Consider the following 26,899-nt stretch of genomic DNA (forward strand, 5'->3'; position numbering starts at 1 on the left):
TTTGTTTTACAATGGCGTCCAGAAAGCGTTGCATTAAGACAAAAAGGAAAATAAGCTTCTAGAAAAGTGTTAATAATCAACACAGAAAGATAAAAAGGATTAAATTAGATTCTTATGAATAAAAGCTGGAAAGGACACAATTACTCTTATTGGGCACCACGTGTCTATGTGAGCATGTCTCGTGGCGGGAAATATCATTGCCTTTGTCATGTGAAACGGAAAAGAATTTCAAAAAATTATTTATAGGTGAGAGATAGCAATAAGCTATTAAGTTGTATTAGGGCTTGGAACTAGAGTTTGTGCAACTGTACTAGTGGTAAATAAAGTGCGCGTACTTTACAAACTTTTAAGTTAAACATGATGTTTATGGTCGATACCTCGAATTTTTAATTACGCTTTCCAGCTTTGCAATAGCAGTTATTGATATTTGGTACACCTTACTCACAGGGGCTTGTTACAAAGAAAATCAAGGGGGGGGGCGGTTCTAACCTGTAACAATGTGTTATATTGCTACAGGTTAGAACCCCCATCCCTTGATTTTTTTGTAACGAGCACCTGTGTATTCAGTAATGCATGTATGGTGAATGTCCATTGCAGAATTTACACTTTTCTGAGCTGGTTCCACGAAAAATTTTGTACTGTGATATTTCTGAACATAATGTGATACATACTATGGTATAATGCAAAGCATCCATCTGTTGATAGCTGGAAAAATATCACACACAGATATAAAGCAAACTGACATCATGTTATACTCATTATGTCATTGGAAGAAAACAATTATCCCAAGATGAAACATCAAAATATCTCAGCTCAAAAGAAAATCTACCCCCCCCCCCGCCGCAAAATAAATTAAATGGTCCTTATTATGTGGCAGATGAATTTGCTATGTGTATGTTAATTGTTGTAAATGATGTAATCAAATACCATTCCTGATCAGTATTTATAGCTGCTGTTACTTAAACAAATCTTTAAACAACGATTTCTCAAAAGTCACCAAACAGAAATTTACAAAAGGCATTATGGTATAGAGGACTTATGAACAAGTACACTTGATGATGGTATGTTGCCAAATATATTTGCCTTTACTAAAAATAGAACAGCCTTTTAAGTACTTATAAAAAAATCTGACCAGAATTAGACCACACTTTATATATATTCCTCAGTCTGTTTAGCGGTGGATATAATGGTAGCCTCTATTTGTCTGCCTATGTATCAATTTATAAATTACAATGTCTCATTATTTTTATCATCAGACTTTAGTGTTGGATATTGTGATACCCTCTGGGTCTGCCTGTCCCTTTATCTATTACCATATATCCTCCTAACCTGCTAGGTACCATTTCATAAAATTTAGTTTATGTTGTTCTTGGAATGACCATTTACAAGAAGGATGTAATCCCTGTCTGCCACCCCTGGAGACCATGTGAGGGATTCAAAGGTTAGGTGCACAAATATTTTAATTATAATGACACGTTCAAATATTCTCTGACCAAAATGTATGTATGTTGTCATAAGAGGAAGACACATTATATTTGCGGCAGATTATACTTTGTGACCCCTAGGTCATCGTGGGTGGACGTGAGTGGCATCAGGATGTAGAGGAGAATTTGAAATTTGCAATAAAAATCTTGGGGATTTGGCATGATGAGTATTTGAAGTAAGTCTAGTCTTGATATCCAAAAGCATAGGTTTTCTCTGTTTTTGAGTAAGGAATTGACCATCTTTATAATATCTCGATTGTTTCCATTTCAGGTATCTCTGACACAGTATTGAAAGAATTGTAAAGAGATCTCCTCCCCTCTGACTGGATAATTTTCTTCTGAGTGTTGTCAGGTCTGTTGCTTTATCATAAAAATTGTAACACAGTAACTTACATTAACGTTTTGAAATGTTAGTACTTACCGACATTCTTTTATCCTAATACCCTTCAGACTTGGTACATTGACACACTGAATGCAAATACCCCTCATATATCGTACATTAACTTGTTCAATATTAATACCCCTCAGACTTCAAACATTGATATATTGAATGCTAATATTCATCATACATGGTACATCGACTTGTTTAATTTTAACACCACTTAGAAATTGTACCTTGATATGAATGTTGATGTTACTCAGACGTGGTATATTGACTTGTTTAATTTTAACACCATTTAGAAATTGTACCTTGATTTGAATGTTGATGCTACTCAGACATGGTATATTTACTTGTTTAATACTAATAGCCATAAGACATGTTAATGCTAATACCTGTCAGACATGTTACATTGAATTGTTTAATGCTAATACCCAACAGTCTTGGTACATTGAGACAATGAAGGTTAATAAGCTTAGACATCGTGCAGTGACTTGTTTAATTTGAACACCCTCTCAGAAATGGTACCTTGAAATAAATGCTGGTGTGACTTTAATGCTAATACCCATAGACATGGTACATGACTTATCTAATGCTAATACCTCGCATACTTGGTACATTGAGACATTGAAGGCTAGTACTCCTCAGGCATGGCACATTGACTTTAATAGTAATACCCAAAGACTTGCTACTTAACTTTAATACTGATACCCTCAGTCATGATAATACATTGTCTTTATTTATTGCTAATACACTACAGTCATGATAATACATTGCCTTTGTTTAACACTAATACACTACAGTCATGATAATACATTGCCTTTGTTTAACACTAATACACTACAGTCATGATAATACATTGCCTTTGTTTAACACTAATACATTACAGTCATGATAATACATTGCCATTGTTTAACTCTAATGCACTACAGTCATGATAATACATTGCTAATACACTAATCGTGATACATTGAGATATTGAAGGATAATACCCCTCATGCATGATGTGTTGACTTCCTTAATGCTAATACCACTCAGACATTATTTAATGTATATGTAGACATGAAGATCTTGCTGAAAGTCAATTTCATAATGTAGTTATTGGAGAGATGAAACAAAAATGTATATATGTGGTGTTTGTTTTGGAAATACATATATGTATATGCATATGAAATTTTAAACTTCTGAAGAAAAATGGAACAGATTATTAGCAAAGCATTGGGCATTCATTTGCAAGTGTATATTTGGGGTTGCTACCCTTGGTACTGAATACAGGGGCAGTCAGGGCCTGGAAGGGACACATACATATTAGATATAATTGATTTTGGGTTAGGTCGTTGGAAAATATATGCAATGTATTTTGTATCATGACCCTTCTGGAGTGTGGAGAGAGTCAGTGCTTGCAGGACATACAAAAACACACAATGACAAACGCCAGGCAAAGATGTTACAAAGACTTTTTAACTTACAATGCTGTTAAATAATGAATTTTGATACATAATTTATAAATATATAAGAATTTAGAAATTTTTATGTGTTGATTGTTCTTGTTCTTGAATGTACATTTGTACTCAGCATTGTATTAAATTGTGTTCAAGATTCAATAATGTATTTTGTCAAAACATATGAAATGATTTTTTTGTAGACAAAATAAGTAATCAAAATCTAAATGGATTGGTATACAATATATTAAAGTCAGGACCTGTACCAAAGGTTCATTGCCATTGTAAATGTAATTTTCTCCTTATTGTTGTGATGCATATGTTGTATATGGTAGGGAAGGGTTATGGAAATCCGAGTAACATACAGTAAAATAATTACAATTTTTAGATATTGTGTTACTTTTAACACAATTAACTTATTTGTAGTACAAGGAAATTTTAAAATGCTGGTTGTAAAACACAGATGTTAATGCCTCAATACTTTTGATTTTTGTTTACATATCAATTGGTTTCCTAGTGGTGGTGTTTATAATGTTTAAATATTGAGTAGCACAGTTTTGAAGTATCTTATTTCTCAGTAATGAATAATTACAAGAAAGAAATAATTATAAAATGAATTGTATACATGTATTCACACATTTGGTTACCTATAGTTTAATATAAAATGTAGCAAAATGTGTAGCTTGCAAATTACATCGGCTAAACAATTGATCAAATACTATTAACATTCAAACTTAAAAAATCCTATGCTGATTACATCAGTAGAGGAGATGGTAAAATACTATGACTTAAACTACACTAGAGAAAGTATCATCTTAGTATATTGCTATCATATAACATATCTGCACCATATTTGTATATCTTTGGACATCTTTGTAATGTCTTTGGACATCTTTGTATGTCTTTGGACATCTATGTAATGTCTTTGGACATCTTTGTATGTCTTTGGACATCTTTGTAATGTCTTTGGACATCTTTGCATGTCTTTGCATTTCTTTGCCCAATACTGCAGTGTTTAGTAGGACATGAACAAGTGAGCATAGGATTGATTCTGTTTCCGTCACTTAAGTATCCATGAACATTTGAAATTTTAAACTTCTGAAGAAAAATGGAACAGATTATTAGCAAAAATTGGCAGAGAACATCCCAGCATGAAGAGCTTTTCAAAGTTATGAAAATGATGACAATTCAGCATCACATCTGGCTGCCATTACTAAAAATAGAAGGTTGGGTGTTTTTGGTCAAGTTATTTTTGTCAGCTAAATGTTTTGTCACCAGTTCAAAGCACTTTTGACATGTTAGTGATGGTTAATGACCGAATGTTGTTATATACAATGTACAGCACATATTCAACCATTCTGAAGCCTAAATAATGCAAATCTCTTTTCTGAGGCATTTGACACAGCTCAGTTACAGTGGAGGCTGATTAGGACATAAGGTAATTTCAGGTGTAATAGGGCCTGTTAGGAATACCATATCTAACATTGAATATATTAGTGGCTAATTGGAAAACATGTTATGGCAGCATTGAGTATAAGCATAATGGTTTTGACAATAATATTTGGACTGATTTATGTTGAAAAATAAAAAACGTTTTTGTTTATTTTAAATTTTGGTTAAGAGTTCATAGTTCCATTTATTATTCAGAATTGCATTGTTGGCTGATATAGCGAGGGATGCTGTAATAAAGGAGAGATATATCTCTAGTTATGTGGTCGAAGTTGAAGGTCACAGTGGTTAGTTCCATATGTATTTGGGGAAAGTTTAAATCCAGTGTCTATGGATAGGCTTCAGACTTTTAACTGGAGCATGTTGTATTGATGTTAGATTTGTCACACACAATTAGCAGAGAAATGAAGTAGTCAAAATGTGCAGGGCAACATGTTCTTTAATCATGGTTTACAAGGGCTGGGATGATACTGTTGCAGGTAAAGATTTGTATTATTGTTATTATTGTTACCAACCAGGTGAAAAATGTATTATTGGCATCATCTAAAAAATCCAAAAAGTTTCCTTTGGATTTTTTACTCATCAGTGTTTGATGACTTCTGTAGTAATTATTTAGCCTCCAAAGCAACCATGTTAACAAAATTTAGGGATAACTGTGATTTTGTCTTCATCAACATTAAAACTACCAATTGTTACAGGAAAAGCAGCATTCATTGCCTCAATAAGTCAAACAAAATTAAGTTTCATAGAACATCATCCTTAAATACAACTCTCATCATCAAACAACAGCAGATATATGCAATCTTTTATTGGACTACATCACAGTGATATCTAAGAATGTATCATTCATTTTCTGCTACAAATTTGTACCATTACTACTCTTGCATTATTTGGTCCACAGCTTAAATGTAGTTTCAAAACATTCTACTATTCTTTTGCTACTGTCACCCACTGTCAACCCTATGCCAGACATTGCAGGCAATCCCTCAACATCTGGTTCCATGCCTTCTGTGCCAACTGACCCCATTCTTGATCTAGCAGCTGGTTCTATGAAATTCTAAACAGTTTGGTCCTACCACAGTTTAACATATTATCCTACTCCTGTTCCAACATATGGTCAACACACCTGTGCCAGTGTATGGTTCCACTCCAGCCTCATAATCAGTTTCCACATCATCCCCAATAGATGGTGCCATTGCTATCCTCAATACGCCACTCCCTCGATAACTCACGCCCTGATAACTCGCGAACCCACTTATAATGCGGTGTCAGGCGTGGATCTCATTTTTTAAACCTGAAAATACCCCAAAAATGTATCCTTATTTGTAGAACTTGAAGAAAATTGCGATCAAATTTGGTAACGGAAACTTTGATGTATCACTCGTTTTATCATTGAAAATGGTATATAGGACCTGGAAATTTTAATCAACACTATGAAATATCAAATTTAAAAATGGCTCATACAAATTTTTACATTTTCTTTCCAAACGACATTCCTAGTACACCACAATTAACGATATGTAAGAAAATTCTGATCAATGAAAATGTCACTTGCACCGAGTAGAGGCAGAACTTTAATAAATAAATACAAATCAAATAATTTTTTTATCAATTGAAATTTGTGTTCTAGATCCCTCTTTTAGTTCCTTTTATGTGTAATCGTTATAAATAGCTATGTTCGCAAGTGTTTCTCTGAAAACCTAATCAAGTACCGACTGTGTTTTGATAACTGACTTGCGGAAGTATTTGTTGTATTGTTGCACTTAATTAAAAGCTGGCCCCCTTTGTATTATCATGTTAATTATGTCTTTTGAATTAAAAAAAGGAGTTGGAATAAAAGAAAAGTTAAAAGGCACAAAAATCGGACTTACCTAAAATCTAGCGGCCTCTGTCGTATGTTGGTTGAACTCACTTCATTTGATCAGTCGAACACTAATAAACGTTATTGTGTATGTAACAGAAACTACCTTAAATTAACCGACTCTTTCATAACTGATCAAAGATAACAAGACAGCAAAGCAAAATGAATACTTCGTAAAAATATAGAGCTTTATTTCATAGATACGGACCATTGTGGGCAAGCAAGTTTCAGACATTTCTTGAACTGGCATTTAGAGATATCCTCAGGGATGATAAGAAATTTCATTATTACTTGCACTGAAATCACGACATTAACATTGTACTGATTGAACAATAAAAAAAATTGAGTTTCGATGTAGATGTGTCACGAAATAAATATCGCATGTTTTTGAGAGAGAAAAAAAGGAATCTTGTTTGGTGGTGTATCAACAGTTAGTCTAGTTCCCAAATTATGGACTACCGATTTGGCAAGATACTATTAAACACCACTATGGGAAGCAGATTCATCAAGAAAACAAAAAGCAGTGATGTAATACATAGATTTTTCGCGTACATTAAATGGTTGTTTAAAACAGTTGGAAAGATCTTTCATATAATGGATATTTTGAAGAAAGAACAAATGTCATTTAAACAGAATAACGAACACCTTCATTAGAAAAAGTGCATTTTTTAAAATTACGTGATTGTGAAATGATGATTCAGTCATTAAACAGCCCAGTTCCCTAACGCAGCTCTCCCCACCCCCCCATGGTTTTCTCGATGTCAAAGAGATTTGTTTTTTCTCAATTTTTTTAGGTCTCTCTGTAACTCACACCTCGCTTATAGTGCGGTCTATGTTTGTGGACCCCATTGGGCACGAGTTATTGAGGGAGAGGTGTATATATATTGAATAAGTTATGGATATATCAATTATTGATATGATTATAAAGTTTTCTATTCAGAGCTTTTAATGTATCATTCCAGCTGGTCTAGAAAGAATTTCTTTAATGATATTTTAAAAGAAGCAAGGGAAGTTGAATTATGCATCTCATTGGTAAGGAATTCCATATAGTAGGTGCTTATACAGTAAATGAGCTTTTGTAATGATTGGTTTTCGATCAAGGAATCTGGAGATCGTTGTTAGTCAATCGGAGATTACACTCAGTATTCGATGATCTTAGTTCAGTTTTGTTAGAGATATAATCTGGAGAAAGACCGTTTAAAGACTTGTATGTCATGATTCCTTTAAAATAAAGAATACGTTTTTATATAGCTGGCCATTGCAGACGTGAAAACAAAACATTTGAGGGAGTCATAACAGGAAGTTTCAGTATTATTCGGGATGCCCTTTTCTGGAGTCTATCAATTCTTGACAGATTATAATTTGATGTGTTTCCCCACATGGTACAGCCGTAATCTATCAGTGGTTGTATATAGCCCGAAAAATAAATTTCAAGTGATTGTGGAGGCAAAAATTTCAAAAGAAATTTTAACAGTTATTCTTTTGACTACCGTTGCACATAGGTGATCGATATGTGCGTTCCAGCTGAAGTGTTGATCAATGTAGATACCAAGAAGTTTTTGATTTTTGACAATGGAACGTCTAAGCCATTTTGAGTTAGAAGTAAATCCATGTTAGTAAATAGATGCTGCCTTGTTCCAATTGTCATACATTCCATTTTAGAGATGTTAATATGCATTTTGTTTTGATGACACCAAACTGATATATTGTTGAGGTCGATTTGAAGTTTATTTTTAATGGATATTTATCAGAGAAATGCAAATTGTAGAATCGTCAGCGAAAAGATCTGTGTTAGCGTGCACTGGATACAAGACTAAGCCATCAATAAATAGTAGAAAAAGAAGAGGCCCTAATGTAGATCCTTGAGGAATACCACTTAAGATATGACTTGGTTCGGATATATATTTACCCGTGCAAACAACCTGGTGTCTGTTTGTGAGATACGACTGAACCAGGCAACTGAGTTTGGAGAAAACTTGTAGGCTGAAAGGTTTTAAATTATCACCGAATGGTCAACCAAATAGAATGCTTCATTAAAATCAATGAAGATTGCGCCAGTAAGTTTGCCTGATTCTACTGCTAGTAGCCATTGGTCTATAAGTTCTGTCATTGCAATTTGACATGAATGATTCCTTCGAAAACCTGATTGTGATCTATTGAGGAGTTGGTACTTGTAAAGATATCTGAAAATATGCTTGCAGACATGTTTTTCAATAATTTTTGACAGTACAGATAGAACAGATATGGGTCGATAGTTGGATTGGTCATTCTTTTCATTTCCCTTATAAATTGTGAATACTTTTGCTAACTTCAATGATTCTGGGAATTTACAGGAAGTGATACTACAGTGAATTATTTATTTCAACGACTCTGAGATTGATAAAGCCGACATTTTCAGAGTTTTGGGGTGAATTCCATCTAGACCAGTTGATTTGTTTGTGTCAGGTTTATTTAGAATATCAAAAGTGTCATTTATTGTTATTAAGGGAATGTTGAAACTAACATGATCGGGTACCCTTTCATTCATGAATTTAGTAAGTTTGTCTAAATTAGGCTCTGTATTATTAGACCTGTCAAGCATTTGGGAGATATTAGTAAAAAAAAAAAATGGTTCAGCTGGTTTGCAATATCGAGCTCATCAGTATACTATAATTACACATGGAGCTAGAGGCGCAGGTTTCGTTGAAGTTAGATTTCGTAAGTGATTCCATGGATCTGTTATCAGAGTTTGACGTGATGGCTTCTTTGGAAAAGGAGCGTTTGTGTTTTACAATGATTGATTTGACTTTGTTCCGCCACAAACGATAGTTTGTAAAGTCTATATATCTATGGTAGTAGTTTCATTTGCGTTGTGCCTCTGCGATTTCATTAGTATACCATTCTGGTTGTTTTGATCGTTTAATTCTTTTGATGCATATTGAGGGCATGTTTATTTAGGATAATAAGAAAACAGTAATTCCAGATAGACAAGTCATAATCTGGGTCTATGTTAGGGAAATATATTGTGTTAATGTTTTGTGATAGTTCGGTGAGAAATTCATTTTCAGCAAAGTTTCTGAAACATCTGTATTGCATGTAGGAGTATAAGTTGTTTTTCTTTGCACTCTGTTGCTTACAAGTTGCACATAATAGGATAGTGATCACTAATAGGGAAACATGGTACATTTATCTCGTAGAGATTGGTTGGATGGGTAGTACAGATGTGGTCGATCAGAGTAGAAGTACAGGCTGTTACTCTTGTTGGAGCATATATTACCTGTGTAAGTTCGTGTAGTTGTATCATATGTAGCCATTTAGTGTTAGTATCAGAGATGAGGTCAATATTAAAGTCTCCCATGATAATTACTGCATTGTTGGAAGATAAAGCAGCCTCTAACTCGTGTTTAAATTGGTCAGTCCATGAGGAGAGGGAGTTTGGGGGTCAGTATGCTGAGCAGATATAGATTGATTTACTAATAAGGAAACTTAACTCGATCCATATTGATTCGGTAGTAGAATTTTTAAAATCTGTTCTTCTCTTGTATGTTAAGTTATTTGAAATGTACATGACTATCCCTCCTCCTATTCCTTGTGGTCCATCTCGTCTTTCCAAAGAAAAGTTGCTAATAGAGATAGCACTGTCAGGTACATTACAATCTAGAAACGTTTCGCATAGTCAAATTACTGCAAGGTTGGGTTCATTTTGTATTGTTAGTCTTAGTTCATCGATCTTTGGTAAGATGTGTCTTACACTGATATTGATAAGTTGCAAACCTTTCTTTTTCAGACCAAAGGATGTACAGTTTACATTTTTCTCAGTCATTATAGGAATGAAGACAATTTTATTCCCGAATCTGAGGGAGAGACCTGATAACCTTGGCATGTACAATTAGAATTTGTCCTTTGGACAGCGAGACAGTCGAAACAGATATCTCCAAAAACACGATACTTATTATTGACTGAGGTATATGTATAATAATCATTGTACCTAGATGGACATACCTAATGGTTACAATTATAGGTAGGTCCGCGACGTCTGTCATGTGCGTACTATTGTATGATCGAAGTGTCATTTTTCCAAGGCCTTGTATAACGTTTGAGTCTGCCTCGATAAGCATGCCATGTACTCTGTTCCCACCCATTACGGGCTTGTATTGCAAGTCTGTGGCTTTTCTGTTGCCAATGTTGGTATTGCGCAGTCGGGTAGTGCTTACTCACGTTGGTAGGTGTTGTTTTGAGTATAGGAGTAACGCTATGTATATTTTTCAATAGGTTTGCTGTGCTCGCATCTTTCAGTTGGATCAGGTCAGAGTGAAAGAAAGTAGATGGTAGCTGACCCAACGCTAGCAAAAAGCTGTCATGGTTTGATACGTATTTTAGGTTGAAGGATCTGCTAATATTTATGAGCATGTCATCATATTGCATCATATCCACGTCATGTCTTGGAATAAGGCCAGATATAACGACATTGTCTACCTGGGCTAGCAACTGGCTGATGAGGGACATGTATTTGATTTCAAACTGGTTTATTTTCTGATCTCTATCGGCGTCATTTTCACCTACTTGTAAAATAATCGTATGGTAATTATTTAGGTCAAGTTTGTTCAGTTCTCTTTTGAGACTGTCAATGGTGGCACCAGGGTATGACTTCACATGTACCTTACGTGAAAGTCTCCTGGTGCTGATACCTTTCAGGAGAGATGATCCTGTAATCAGTGTCTTTGTTGGTTTTGGAAGAGAACGACTAAGTCGATTTTGATCTGTTTGAGGGTGTTCGTATCTTTCATTAGCTCATGTTGGTTTATCAGTTCTTGGTTGACGTCTGTTGGCCGTTTCATTACCTGACTTTGGGTATCAATTCAATTACATTTTGTGTTTTGTTCACCAATAAAGCTGTCTTATTTGTTTCAAGTTTGGCATCTAGTGTTTGTTGTTTGATTTCTTCAGTTTGTAGTGAGGTTGATTTGGTCGTACACGGCCATGCGTTTTGTGATGCTGGATATTTGGTCATTTATGTTTGCAAATTTTGATTCCATCCTGTTTGGCAGAATTTGTATTTGGTTTAAAATGACCGTTGTACAAGCATGCATTTCATTTACCGAAGCCTGAATCGTTCTAAGGTCTTTAGGCATATTTCTACATAGAGTACAGGTCCAGAATCCTATTGGGTTTGTTCTGCTAATACCAACACTAGGGCTGTCAAAAATCACGAAAAACCAACCCGGGTACCCGTTGCGAAATTTAACGGGTACCCGTTAGCACATGAATGACATGTACAACCGTAGACCAACTAATTGTTATCCCCCTTTCTTTAATATTTTGTATGGCGATAGAGGCTAACCGTGTAATGCACTACTCGGTCTGATGCGTCCGCACCGATGTAGCCGCAAATGATCTGACCGCACGCTATTAATTAATAAATTTATTTAGAATGACCTTTGTACACAGATGGTAGGTATAATCCAACTTTTAATGATCACTGTGATCAGCCGCGTTAAATCCTTTAGAACACTCACCTTTTTTTAAAGTACAAGTCCTTGTTAGAACAGACAACGTTTATTCATCGGCTTTTGACCGCAGATTTGAATTACCCACGCATGCGTGTAAAGCAGCTTTACCACATGTCAAGAGTAATGCGTTAAAACCGTCTTTGTGTGTGTGTGTGTGTGAGTGAGAGAGAGAGAGAAGACCACAAACTGTATTCACTACACAATAATAATAATTCAAACTAGATAATATAATGTTTGTAAATGTTTTTATTTTTATGAGAAAAACTCAGAAAGAATTTAGCAAATCTCAATAATGCCAGTCTGTCATAGTCAACAAGTACATGATCATTGTTCGCAACACATTTTCCAGTTTCTGTTAAAAAAAACTAACATATCGACCGTATCTGGTGACAGCGATGCACGTTTCTTGTTTATAACGTGTCCAGCCGTCGAAAATGCACTTTCTGATGGAACCGACGTCGCAGGTATACAGAGATACTTTCGTGCAAGGGCAGCCAGCCTGGGATAATGTGGTGTATTGTCTCTCCAATACTGAAGAATGTCACCATTAACATTAAGTGGTGTCTGCGACAGATATGTTGACAGTTCGTCTGGTTTCTAATTAAAGCCATAGCTGTCACACCTGTTTGAAGTGGTTGGCGAGTGTGGCGATTTTTTTTTACCAGTACCCGCGTTTACGTTTCAATACCCGGGTTTTTCAATACGGTCGGGTACCCGAGTATCCGTTGACAGCCCTAACCAACACAAGTATCATGATACCAAAACATGCAAATGGTACACCTTGTCATATTTTTAAATTTTGTTTTTCACTTGCCTATTGCTTTACAGTCAGAACTACACTTATACTCATTATCAGTTACAGCTTCTGTATTTTGTCCATCCGGGTTCGTCGAGACTCTGCTTGACATTTTATATGTCTGTTTCAAATGTGTAATACTGTCGTCTACAGTGCTTGGTTCGTTCTGTTCTTCGTTCAGGGTATCGCAATATACATCAATGCTATTTTCATCTGGTTCGCCTTCCTGTTCTAAATTAGGGCCATCACTTTCTTTGAATGTGCAAGAAGGATTTTTGGCTGGGATTGATTCTTTTTCTTTCTGGCGTATTGACTTTGTTGATTGTTGCCTCCGTTTTCAAGCTTTTAAGTGCTGTACCTCATTGTTGAGCATGTTATTTATGTAATGTTCTGCGCTTTCAAGAGACGTCTTGTTATGATTTGGTAAATGAATACACATGTCGGCACAAATCTTATCTCTGTATTGAATTTTGTTGAAGCAGATTGACACAAAGACTGAATGACATCTCTATCCTGTTCTTAATGAAAAGTTAGTCAATTAGCATATTCCAGTAGCATCCCTTGTCCTTACATTTATTTATTTGAGTACAATAATAAATAGAAAACAATATATTACCATCCTCATTCTTTTTAACCGCAACACCCCAATCACATGACCAAAGTATATCCACTTCAGCACGTATTTCAGAATCCTCCTGAATTACTTCCTGAATAGCTTCAATACAGCTGTCATCCACCTGACCTATAATAAACAGCAAAGGAAAGGTTAAGCAAATGGACTTCAATATGGCATTGTTTTATTGCTAAATCTATTTTGATTTTATCTCAGGTTATTAATCTGTTGAATCATGTGCAGTAGTGCTAATAAGATAATGCACTGTCAATTTACTCAAAATATCTGCAAATAAAATACAATGGCTAATGCTATTTTTATCAAATATATGACCAACAACCAGCTTTGAATGCCAGAGATATCAATAAGTCCCTAGTAACAAACTGGTAACAAATGGACAAGTGGTCTTTCTATGTTTATGGATTGAATGATATATTAATGTATGATATAATATATCTTTCTTTAGGGAACAAGCTTTAATATTTAATGTCTCAATTACCATGTTTTTTCCTTTTGTGCTTGGAACTGACTGCAATTTCTAATCTGATGTTTTCTTTCAAGATTATAGACAAATTTATTTTTGTAATATGTATACAAGTTTTTTTTTATATGTACTCTTCTAAACTCTAGTCTGTGACCAAAAGGTCTCACCTGATCCCACTGATGTAACCTTGACCTCTAACCTGAAACCACTATATATTTTTATCTTTCATATCCATTAATGACCTTGGTATCACCTCTGCTAGCAATGTACTGGGTGTACAATGAAATTTGACACTTTTATGTTAACTCAGTTTTTGAAAAAGATAAAAGAGAACTAACTATGACAGTGCCACTCTTTCTTCTGTGAATCCCTTTTCAAAACATTTCTCTACATTCTCAAATACATTTTACATTTTAAAACTCTTATAACCTTCATTGTTGAATTCTGATGAAATCTTCTGAACAGTACAAAGTTTGTTGGCGAGGTCATCATTTCCACTGTTTCTTAAAACATCTACAAGAGCTGCAAGTGCTGAATCACCTTTATCCACAATTTCATTGAGAAACTCAACTGCTCATGCTCTTCTTCTTCGTATCATTTCAAGTTTTTCAAAAGACCTCTTGTCCAAAATTCCTCCATTTACAAATCTACCCTGGAATTGTAATGGCTCAATCTCTTCCACCATGCTTCCATACTGAAGAATCGGGTTTTGTTAAATCACTTGAGGATTATCTTTGAATTTAAAATTATCATCCTGACTGACAGGTTCTTTTTCAACTATCTGTTTAAAGTCTCCATATTGTCCACCTGTATCTAAATAAAAAGTACAGAAGAAATTTGAATATTTCATTTCAATACTAATAAGAAAAGATTTCCAAACATTGATTTGATACAGTTCTTATAACAAGGGGTTAAAAGAATACTCACAAGTTAACCAAATTGTAGAAAAACATGACACTTTGATTGATGAGAATTCATGAGAAAATGTAGGCCTGGGACAGGTGATGAGAAAATGTAGGCCTGGGACAGGTGATGAGAAAATGTAGGCCTGGGACAGTTGATGAGAAAATGTAGGCCTGGGACAGATGATAAGACCTGCATCACAGAATTCAACAGCTTCTTTTCCAAGATCATTTAGTATTAAAAGCAGCATTATTTTCAGATGAGTAATTTCAGCACATATTATTCCCTATGCTAAAATAATTGCTTAGAATACCTTTCAATCTCAATTCTCCAATGAAAATTCATAAATAAAAATAATAACTAACGGTCACAGTTGCTTTGTGTTACATTTTTCTAGCTTTCATTTTCCAATATAGTTTTCTTTCCTTTAATTTATCCCTTCACAGTCGTATAAAAAAAACGTTTCAGTGGACTATTCCCATCCAAATATAAAGACTATGTAAAGATTCAGCTGGGGCTCCAAGTGGTCTAAAGCGCTGTCCGTAACAGATCACTACCATCTCACCTCTGTCTGCATGAGTTCGAGTCTTGGATTCAGCCAAAGTGGGTATGTGAGAAAGCTTGCCTGTAGCTTCTCGTGGGTCGGTGGTTCTTTCCGGGGTTTTCCTGGGTTCTTCCTCCACCATTAATACTGGCCGCCATGTATAGCCTATCATGTGCTGAAAAATGGCGTTAAACCCTACAACAACGACAACAACAGATTCAGCTTAAGTTCTGACATTAGCTTCAAATGCAGTGTCTTTGCCATAACGGACTTCTGCGTGTATGTTTACTTCCCCATCAGGAAGTGATGAGAATATATCCTTTTTCTTTAATAAATCCAATACGAAGTTCTTCATTCCTCCATATTTACAGAAACATGATAGTGTCTCCTTTGCATGCTTGCTCAGTGGCCGAAGATAAAGGATGACACCTCCAGGTTCATTCTTCACACACAATGAATTCATGTCAAAACTGAAAACTACTCGACCCTGAAGGTCATTTTCTTCCTTGGTGTAACACTGTCAATCTCAGAATGGTTCCTGAAATATATTTTAACTCATCTGACCTCAATGAACAATATTTGTACACTGTTGCAAATTCACTCGTGTAAGATAAAAATGTCCTTTGGCCAAATATCTAATAATAGATCAAATGTCACATGATCATTTATAATGCAAAACATGGGTAATGCTGCAAATTTTTAATATAGTGAAAAAGTAGGATTTTATCAGAACAAACAAGTGTACCATCTTGATCAGTTTATTACTGCTTGAAATAGCTACTGAAATATCCAATAACAGGCCTGTACAAGGGGATCACACCAACTCAGGTTTTCTAAGGAGAATGAGCAAATTTTGCATTGAAACCACCTTGAATGTGCAAAAAAAAATGACAACCATAACTAGCTATTTAGGGTAGAAAAAGGAGAGGGGAAGGATATTATGAGGCATTATAAACATCTCTCTTTAAATCTAAGGCCACTATACCTAGCTGTCAACCCTTGAGTACAAAAATACTGACTGCATATGACAAAAATACTGATTTTCAGGACCAAATACTGAGTTTTACAACTTCAATGCATATGTAACTATTTACAATATCTACAACAATTAGTAAAGTAGGATAGTACCTAACTTAATTATTTAATGTCAAAGATGCATGTGTTACACTCTTGCACCTTCTGAACGGGCACCTGTTCCATTCGGGTGCACATTTAGAGTGCAACACACACTCACAGGCTGTGTATAGGAGCCTTCTCCATACCTAGGATTCTTTTCAATCATTATCGATTCCAGTGTACTATCTTTCACTGATGATCTGAATTCTGTGTGATTTTCTTACTGAACTGTTTTCATTCTAGCACACAATAAATCCTTTGTGATTTTACTGTCTGGAAAACGTGTGAAATAAATTGCCAGCAACACTAATAATTGAAAGAGAAATTTTCATTTTTAAAAGAAATTTAGTAAACCAAACTTCGATCAAATTACATCAAGGTTCTCTCTGGTATCGATGTACGTAATAAGTTCAGGCCAAGTTGTTGATGATAAAGCAACAAGCTGATGTTCATTAGCTTTATAATGAGGTGATCTGGCCTGTGTTCAGGTGACTAGGTTACCATTCTATAGACTGCATTTCTTAGATTTCTTGTTACCAGTTAGTGACTGTTTCTGATCTGATTATGATAAAACTTGGTAAATGGGTTTAATTTGTTCAGCCTTGGTTTCTTTTTAAAAATCTTGCAATCAGAGAGACACGACCAACTTAAGATGCTATGTCTGAATTTTATTTATTTTAATAGATCATGACTATACTTGTAGGAAAAGTAAGTCTTTAAAGTTTGCTGCAATGTGTTTCTTTTCCTTGAGCAGCTGTAGTGTAGAGACATTTTTGTAGAGCTGAAGTATTTTAATATGCCTTAGTTATATTTTAGCAAACATTTTAAATAATTTATCTGAAGTTTTTTTCTTCTTTTGTCATACAGAATGGTGCTGGCTTTTCCTGCTTTTCATTTGTATGTGTATAAATGTAAATCTATCTGTAATTGTATACCAATTAGTAGTCCGTATGCATATTGTTATGTATATTTATTTTGTATTGTTGGATCTGTATTTTGTAATTGACCTGTGTCCAAAATCAAGTTAATTGTATACGTGACTAGGGACATTTATTTTGTAAGCAATATAAGACAGCTAATGTTCTGTATGATAGTAGATTATAAATTGAGATCATTATCAATAGAAATAAACATGATTAATTCTGTCTGAATGTAGGAGATCAGTTTTTCACTTGGACATTTCTAATCATTATATAACATTGGATCATCAGGCCATGAAATTAGTACTAAGATAAATCAAGATTTCATAAAAAAATAAATGACTGGTGTGAGCACAGTGGTATGAAGATAAATGCAGCCAAATAAAAAGTCATTATCATGGGTAGTCCAGCAAGAGTAAAAGCTGAGAAAGATAAGGTCATTAAAACTGTTAACTCGCTGCTCTATCTCTTGAGCAGAATAAAATCTTATCTCCCTCAAGAACAGCAAAAGATATTCTATAATGCATATATCATGCCACACTTAGAATAGTGCTGTTCTATCTGGGGTAATAGCAATACAGAAAATCAAGAAAGATTGCTGAATTTTCAAAAAAGAGCAGTTAGAGTTATTCTTGATGCTGATTTAGATACACCATCAACAAATCTTTTTAAAACTCTACAGTGGCTTTTATTTCAGCAGAGAACTCCATTTCAAAATGGTTTTCCAATCATTAGGTCCATACATAGATTGGCTCCTGATTACCTTAAATAATACTTTAAATCTCTTGAAAATGTACATAAGTATGAACTAAGATCTATATTAAATACCAATATATATGTACCTAATCCAAACTCAGAATTCTGTAAGAAGAGTTTTCCTTTTTCTGGAGTCAAACTATGGAATTCCATACAAGTCAGTGTAAAGTCAGCTGACGTATACTGGAGTCAAACTATGAAATTCCATACAAGTCATTGCAATGTCAGCTGACTCATACTGGAGTCAAACTATGGAATTCCATACAAGTCAAAGTAAAGTCAGCTGACTTATACTGGAGTCAAACTATGGAATTCCATACAAGTCAATGTAATGTCAGCTGACTCCTACCTTTCTTTTAAAAAAGCTTCTGAGTCAACATTCACAGAAACAATCACTTGTATGACTTTGTTTTATTCTGTACTGCTGTTGTTTATATAATGTGTTTTTACACATTTTCACTTCTACTCTTTGTTTCACTACTTTATTTACTCAGCATTAAAGCCATGTGCATATTTTATTGTAGTAATAGATTAGTTATCTTGTTTTCAATTCGAACTGTTTTATAAAGACACCTTATCTTGTAACACACACACACACACACACACACATATATATATATAATTGTAGAAGGCCTCATGGAAGATTGGTCAGTTGATCAAATAAGGTTATTATTATTATTATTATTATTATTCTATCTGAAAATGTTGACCAGTTGGTGGACAATTGGATATATTTATTGATAATTATCCTGTAAAAATGTTAAGTAGCACACCTGATGGATGTACCTGCACATGTTTTACACTGGGGACTTTAAGATAATATGAGCAATAGAAAATCTCTCAAAATTAACAATTTACTAGTGGGTCAAATGCAGTGGGCTTACATTTGTATTATGTAATTAAAAATGCAGTCTAAAATAAGCTCTATTGCACTAATACAAGTCAGATGAGATGAAAGGTACATGTATTTCTTAAAAGTAAGAAGAAAACTGTCATTAGTAATATGGCCAGGTTGCCAACCTTGGAGATCATAAATTCATTTTTATTCATTGTAACCCATCTTGGAAGATTTTTGGTTCATTTGAATCATGGATTGACTAATCTAGATACCAATTTTTGTGATTCAGTCACTGATATTGTCCAAGAAAATGACCTCAATTCAAACTCTAACCCAGAGGAAACTGAGCTTGGTGCAAAGGTAATCACAAATTATTGAAACAGTAGACATTTGATAGAGTAACCTAGTTTCCACTGGCTGTCATATTCATGATACAGTTACCAAGTGCCCAAGTTATGCAACTTCTAAGGCAATAGTGCCTGAGAAAATAAGCTAAAGGCAGAGGTTAATCAGAATCACTGCATCATTCAATATAGGTCACAGTGATCTAACTTAGAGGTTTAGCACTGCACATGATGCATCTAATTACTAACCAGCTCTGCACTGTAAGTAACAGTATTACCTAAATGCAAACCATGACCAGAATATTGATGAATCCAGCTAAAAAGTATTGTAAATTTTGAAAGGAGAAAGGATGGCATGTGATGGAGCGGGTGGTAGAATGCTGATCTGGTTGATATTTCATTGTGACTTTAAATTCATGGTCTGGCTTACCCATGAAAATAATGAATTTAGACTGTATCATACCAAGAGTTGTCTGATAAAGTCTCACTTGTAAACAGAAGGAGAGATAAAGTTGGATTCATTTCGACTAAGTGGCATCATTTCAGTTATTGTGTATTTCATGTGCACATTTATAAATTTTAGTAAACATTGTAGACTTGGAGTGAAGTTTCTTTGAATAAATGCATTTCTGTTGAACAACAAAATTTGCTGTTTTATTTGTCTTCATCTATTGTGAATGATGCATACATGCATGTTGTGATATTTCATTTTTATATTAACATATTTCACTTCATGTATTTACTTGATATATTATGCATACACCTGTTGTGATCTTTCATTTTTATGTTAACATATTTCACTTTATGTATTTACTTGTTACATTATGCACACACCTGTTGTGATATTTCATTTTTATATTAGCATATTTCACTTTATGTATTTACTTGATATATTATGCATACACCTGTTGTGATATTTCATTTTTATATTAGCATATTTCACTTTATGTATTTACTTGTTACATTATGCACACACCTGTTGTGATATTTCATTTTTATATTAGCATATTTCACTTTATGTATTTACTTGATATATTATGCATACACCTGTTGTGATCTTTTATTTTTATATTAGCATATTTCCCTTTATGTATTTACTTGTTATATTATGCACACACCTGTTGTGATATTTCATTTTTATATTAGCATATTTCACTTTATGTATTTACTTGATATATTATGCTATATAATCAGAATCACTCTGAGTGTAATGTGCAGAATAGACAAAAATAAACACATTTTTATCTTGACATTTTATTCAGTGTTGTTTTTTCATTGACTTTCCTATTAGCTAATTAGGCTTGGATAATTCATGGACAAAAGATAAAACCTGACAGATATATAACCACACTGCAAGCCCAATGAGCTAAAGCCATTATAATAGTCCCCAAAATTTACGGTTGGAAGACATAATCAAAATATCTTGTACCGCACTAAGATAAATCATTAGGAATTGCAGACTCATAATTTGAATTATCAGTTAGTTAATTATATCAACTCCTGACATGAACTTGGTAATAACATCTCATAAATTAAGAGAGAAACAGTTTTGAATGCATCATTATAATGAAAAGTTTCTTATATATGTGAGTTGGGTGTTATATTTCGGAAGAAATGATGAACTAAAACACTCGCTGCAGGTCATGGTGGTTATTTACTGACAGGAACGGTACAGAATAAACCTAAAATAATACAGAGCAAATACTTAATAATCAAGACTTGGAGTAACTTCAAATATGACACACATTACACAACCCGCATGCCGGCATTTCATCATTTTAGCACAATAAAACACAAATGGTGTCTATTTACCAGACTCAGAGTGTAGAAGCATTATAATTCTTTTGAATTATGGCTACTGACTGCTTTCACTTGCATTAATTAGTATAATTCTTTCCATTGTGTTTAGTTCTCTTGACCTCAAGACCAAGTGAGTTTGCAATATGCCCATGTGTTTGTCATGTGTCATCTGCCATGTGTCCATCTATCAACAGTTGCTTGCTACGACTCTGGAGTCCATATTTCTGATTTAATTTCAGTTAGACTTGGAATATGGGTTTATATCATCAAAATCTTTAATGAAATTAATAATGGGTAATATCTGTGCATATTAATGAGATGGTTTTACGTCAAATTGGATAATTTTGTTAAATCAATATCCGTGCATATTAATGAGATGGTTTTACGTCAAATTGGATGACTTTGTTAAATCAGTATCCATGCATATTAATGAGATGGTTTTACGTCAGATTGGATAACTTTGTTAAATCAATATCCGTGCGTATTAATGAGATGGTTTTACGTAAAATTGGATAACTTTGTTAAATCAATATCCGTGCATATTAATGAGATGGTTTTACGTCAAATTGGATAACTTTGTTAAATCAATATCCATGCATATTAATGAGATGGTTTTACATCAAATTGGATAACTTTGTTAAACCAATATCCATGTATATTAATGGGATGGTTTACGTCAAATTGGATGACTTTGTTAAATCAATATCCATGCATATTAATGAGATGGTTTTACGTCAAATTGGATGACTTTGTTAAATCAGTATCCATGCATGTTAATGAGATGGTTTTACATCAGATTGGATAACTTTGTTAAATCAATATCAGTGCATATTAATGAGATGGTTTTATGTCAAATTGGATATCTTTGTTAAATCAATATCCATGTATATTAATGAGATGGTTTTACGTCAAATTGGATAACTTTGTTAAATCAATATCCTTGCATATTAATGAGATGGTTTTACGTCAAATTGGATGACTTTGTTAACACTGAAAGCAATACTTCTTAGCTGATTTTGGTCAGACTTGGAATGTGCTTAAATCATTAAGGTGTTAAATGAGTTAGTCAGACCATAAATCAGGCTTTGCCAAGTAAAACCAGGTCTTTGCACATCTGTGATGTACACCAATAACTATATTTAATATATAGTGTTGGGTTTTATTTCCTGTGATGTGCTTAAAAACCAGGTAGTGTTATTTGTGCATTTCTTATGTACACCATTGCCTAAAAGAAAAATGTAAGTTGCTGACACCTAAAAATAGTATTGCTATATAAAATTACTGCAATGTTTGTTGTTTCTATGTTATCACAACATATATAAATCATTATTTGATGGTATTACATACATAAATCTTATCAATGACACATTAGCTTAGATTATATCTGGTATTGTCGGCCTCCCCTAAAAATGCTTTTCTCCTGTTTCAGTTCGCATTTAATTTCTTTGAATAACATAATTATGTAGATCCTCCAATTTCCTGAATGCCAAATCCAGAAATTTTCTGACCTTAAAACATAATTTTTAAAAATTGAAAAATAAATTCCAGATTTTCTGAAGGTTGTGAATTTCATTTCAGTTCATTCACTATTAGAGGGCATACTTTTTTACTTGTTGACTGTTTCTCCAAATATTCTTAGCACCTGCTGGACATTCACTTAAAGTATGATTCTATAATGGCTTCCTTTGTGTGCTGTTTACTAATTATAGTTAGATTAAATTTATAGCAAGTTATCTCAGTCAAAAGCGAATTTGTTGTGTATATAATGTGTGTATTATTTAACTATAGTTATAACAGTGTATTGTTCAGTATTTGACTAATGTTATAACAGTGTATTGTTAAGTATTTGACTATTATTATAGCAATGTATTGTTGTGTATTTGACTACTGTTATAACAGTGTATTGTTGAGTATTTGACTATTGTTATTACAGTGTACTGTTGAGTATTTGACTATTGTTATAACAGCCTATTGTTGAGTATTTGACTATTATTATAACAGTGTATTGTTGAGTATTTGACTACTGTTATTACAGTGTACTGTTGAGTATTTGACTATTGTTATAACAGCCTATTGTTGAGTATTTAACTATTATTATAACAGTGTATTGTTGAGTATTTGACTATTGTTATTACAGTGTACTGTTGAGTATTTGACTATTGTTATAACAGCCTATTGTTGAGTATTTGACTATTATTATAACAGTGTATTGTTGAGTATTTGACTATTGTTATTACAGTGTACTGTTGAGTATTTGACTATTGTTATAACAGCCTATTGTTGAATATTTGACTATTGTTATAACAGCATATTATTGAGTATCTGACTATTGTTATGACACTGTATTGTTGAGAAGTACTTGGGTCTTTTCTCGAATGAATAAAATTGCATCATGTAACAATGGTATAAAAAGAATTTAAAAAATCCTATTTTTGACCAACCAATCCAATATTTCTTTAGCATGAAGCTGGAAACACTCGTATATTGTTAGGTATAATGAACAATATGGCAACTAAGTGCTCTAAACTCAATACATATATGAATTAACTTAACAAGCTTACATTTATTAGTTACCTAGTTGAGCAATATTGGGCTCACTGGGGCCTCTTGTTGCAAGATAATTTGAATTATTATTATTATTGTGTGACTAAATTCACCCAGTGCTTTATGTTCCTGTTTATATTAGTAATTCTGAACTATATGTAGTTGCCCATGTCAGAATATGTTTAGAAAGTACTGTAGATGTTGTATGCTACTCTACTAGCCTGTTTTGTATATACCTCCGACAAAATTCAGATATTTAATGTTATGTGTTGTTTTTTTTACTTTCCTATACATGTATTTGCAGTTATATTTAGTTAACATTGAAAAGTTAAATAATGAGACAACTACATGTACAATATATTTAGAATGAAGTAAATGATGCATCTTTGCATTTCAGGAATGAAAATGTAAACATGTTACAACTCTCATTTCCTATTCAGAAATGTGCACAGTATCATAGGTAAAATAGTATGAAAAGTAAAATGATGTCCTTTTTGTGTCCCATTACACAGTTATATACTCTACCATGTGAGATCATACACTGTCAGACCAGTAGCTGTGTTCACTTGGACTGATCACTTTGTGTAATCCTCAACTGTCAGACAATAGCATGTGACTATTCAAAATTGCAAATATACTTCAAACCCAGTAAAGTGCAAATATACACTAAAATAAGATTTCTGAATATATTTTATCTTCATATTAAAAACAGACAACTAAAGCAGTTATGCTTAATAATTGCCATGTTTCATTTCAATTTTAAAATTGTCACAATTACAGTTGGTTGAAACAAATACTAGCCTAAATCAGTGTTACACACTAGTAAACTTGTAAGCATTGTTGCCATTAGTATATTATATATCAGGTTGATAATAAATATTTCACTTTTAATCGCACATTGATTTAGCTTCATTTTCATCTGATAAAAAATATCCTCTCTGAATACATTTGTGGTAGAAAACCTAGAGTTGAAGTTGATATGCTACAAAAGTATAAATGTTTATTTCCGTTTTTCATCATTGTCTCATCACAACATGCTACTAAGATTGCGCTTGAAAAACTAAAATTTGTGTTCAGTGTGAGGCTTTGTTCATCGCTGATAGGTTTTCTTCATGCGAGTCAGCTGAATATCCCAGAATACCATTAGATGAATTGCTGCTGACATCTTGTTCCTGTATGATGCAGGAAAAGGAATACCATTAAGAACAATCGGGGATGGATGACTGTCTGTTCAACGCCATCTCAATCCTTGTGTGTGGTAATAAATCCAAGTCTGCTGAGTTGCGCTGCAAGACAACTTTAATAATGGTTCTTGAGCAGTCTCTTATATCAAGACATCCAAATAAAGTAACCACGCATCAGAAGGATATATGATTTCAGTCCTGTATAGCAATAGTGCCAAACCAGCAAATGCTCTTTTCTATTAAGAAAAGGAAAACATGGACCCCAAAACATTTTGTGGCTTTGATCAAAACTATTGTCCATGACACACCATCAGCATGACCTGGGACTCATTGGGTCGCATATGATGTAACATTTGGATGTCATTTATTTTGACTTGTTTGAGCTTGCACTGCTACAACAAGTTGTTGGGGGACAAAGTCATCTACAACTGTTTTATTTATATCTGCTGATACAAACTTGGCTGGATGAATCAATGTGGACATCTTGGCAAACTATTATTTGCACTTGAGTGTTTACCAACACCACGTGCACTTGTTGCATTTCCATTATCACCTAGTATGCCCAGTTGTATACAAAATGCCTATTAACATTTACTGAGGCTGCTCAACTTGACGCAGTGCTAATATGGATCTCAGCAGCTTTGCCACTAAAGCGGATTTACTGAGTTTACCAGCTGGGTTGTTGATGTTTCCCTTGGCAAGCTTATGATTTTCCAAACTAGAAATTTAAGATGACATTCAAGATATTGTGCCACTGTCATATGCCACTCTGAGAAACCTGACTGAAATCAGTGGTATGGAGAGGGCAGATGCTTTGTAGCAAATGCCTCCTTCTGTTACGGCTCCATGACCATACACAAAGTAATAAACAAGAATGAATAAAATTCAACAAAAAATGTATTTCCCAAGAATAAAAGTGAAAATTTTAAAAGAACTTACAGTAATGTGACTTAATAACCCCAAAAGTCCAGAAAGGTCTATCACAAATCCAAAGTTATGAATTTCCAATTGAATTCCAGTGGTATTCCAAATAAGTTCCAATAGTGAATGTGTTGATGTTCCTGTAGTCTCATTGGCACTAATATACCAATGGCTGATGTGGCAAATGCCTCCATGACCATACACAAAGTAATAGAAAAGAGCAAACACCAACAAGTTTTGTAAAATTCAACAAAAAATTTATTTCCCAAGAATGCAAAGTGAACATTTTAAAAGAACTTTAAAAGAATTTTAAAAGAATTTATAGTAATGTGAATTAATAATCCTAAAAGTCCTGAAAGATCTATCACAAATCCAAAGTTATGAAGTTCCAATTGAATTCCAGTGGTATTCCAAATAAGTTCCAATATTGAATCTGTTGATGTTCCTGTAAGCATTAATATACCAATCGCAAGGATTATGGTGATGTGTTAACAGTCTTTTAATGTATCACAATAATATAATTCAATATGGCCTTGTCTGAATTCACTATAATTCCAAATTAAAGTTTTAGTCCAAGAATATTGTTGAGCACTTTGCAATTCCAGTGAGTAATAATTTGAAACAATAATTCCACCCAAATTTAAAGCTGAATACAATCTTATGTTACATGTTTAGGGTTGAATAAACACAAGAAAGAATAAAAAAAACAAGCTTTGAAAAATATAATAATTTTTTTCCCTGGAAAAATTCTGTAAAAATGAAAAAATATGAACCTACGGGTTTTAAGAATCAAATCTGAAGATAATCCAAGAATAATCCATGAATAAAATTTTATGGGTCCTAATAACAAAATGTTCTAATGATTTCAGGTTCAAGTCCCAATGAAGAATCCAAGATGGAAGACGATGAAATATGCTGTAATCTGTAGTGTTGAAGTCACAGTTCCATGTAGAAACAAGAATTATCACTCCAATTTTGTAAAATCCAAATAAATTTTTATAAGAGCTGCCTTTGCTCAGGAATTTCATATGA

At 33.7% G+C, this 26,899-nt stretch overlaps 2 long non-coding RNA genes across 2 annotated transcripts; both read left to right on the forward strand.

The window, feature by feature from the left end:
• On the forward strand, positions 1 to 26,899 carry LOC149791387 (uncharacterized). Its single transcript, XR_016423175.1, has 3 exons — positions 1 to 246; positions 1,756 to 1,836; positions 26,737 to 26,899. It is a non-coding gene; the product is annotated as an uncharacterized LOC149791387 (long non-coding RNA).
• On the forward strand, positions 10,287 to 20,668 carry LOC149791388 (uncharacterized). Its single transcript, XR_016423349.1, has 2 exons — positions 10,287 to 15,026; positions 15,083 to 20,668. It is a non-coding gene; the product is annotated as an uncharacterized LOC149791388 (long non-coding RNA).

Source organism: Sinohyriopsis cumingii, chromosome 9 (assembly GCF_028554795.1).
Source record: "Sinohyriopsis cumingii isolate HCF-2022 chromosome 9, ASM2855479v2, whole genome shotgun sequence".
Classification (NCBI taxonomy): domain Eukaryota; kingdom Metazoa; phylum Mollusca; class Bivalvia; order Unionida; family Unionidae; genus Sinohyriopsis; species Sinohyriopsis cumingii.